Below are 717 nucleotides of genomic sequence, written 5' to 3' on the forward strand. Positions count from 1 at the left end.
CCAAATGTAATTATAATGGGACTAGCTTTAATTTAAGCGGAAGTGGATTTTAAGTAAGTTGAACATCAATTAAATGTGCAACATTTCAAGTCTGGAGGCCTTTTGTTGATAAACTGCCTACGCTCTTTTCTACTTGTGCCAAAAAAGACTTATCTACCTGCAGGAGAGCAGCTAATTTTATAAGGCTATTTACATAGTAGTTTCTGGGCTAATCTGGCAAGGTACTGGATCTTGAGATTTAACATGGCAATTGACAGAGTTCTGGACATGCTGGTAGGAAGGGGCCTTGGGAAGTCCCATAACCCAGCTTCTCCCTCCGAGCAGGAGTGTCACCAACACGAGATCAGGGCAGCCGTGGCTTTGCCTGGGGGACTCATGGAAACCTCCGAGAGTGGAGATCTGGATCTCAGCTAGCAGTGTGCTGAGAGAAGAAGTGCTGACAGCGGAAATAATGCTTGTGTGCTAGACTCGGGCTTTTGATCTGCTTTTCTTTTTTGGAGACCTTTTTTTTCACTGTGGGGTAAGTACTCACAGTCAGCTAAACAGTTTGGTGTTTTACAAACCAACCTTTCCATTTCTGATCCATCAATAAAATTCACCACAGGAATACAGGGGCATGCTCCATTACAGCTAATATAATTGTCAGCTGTTTGCAATTGCTCCTTAGGAATGGATTTTTTTTAAGTATTGCTTTAGACCTTGTTTAAAAAATTATTT

The sequence above is a fragment of the Phaethon lepturus genome, unplaced genomic scaffold (assembly GCF_000687285.1).
Source record: "Phaethon lepturus isolate BGI_N335 unplaced genomic scaffold, ASM68728v1 scaffold13112, whole genome shotgun sequence".
In the NCBI taxonomy this organism is placed as follows: Eukaryota; Metazoa; Chordata; class Aves; order Phaethontiformes; family Phaethontidae; genus Phaethon; species Phaethon lepturus.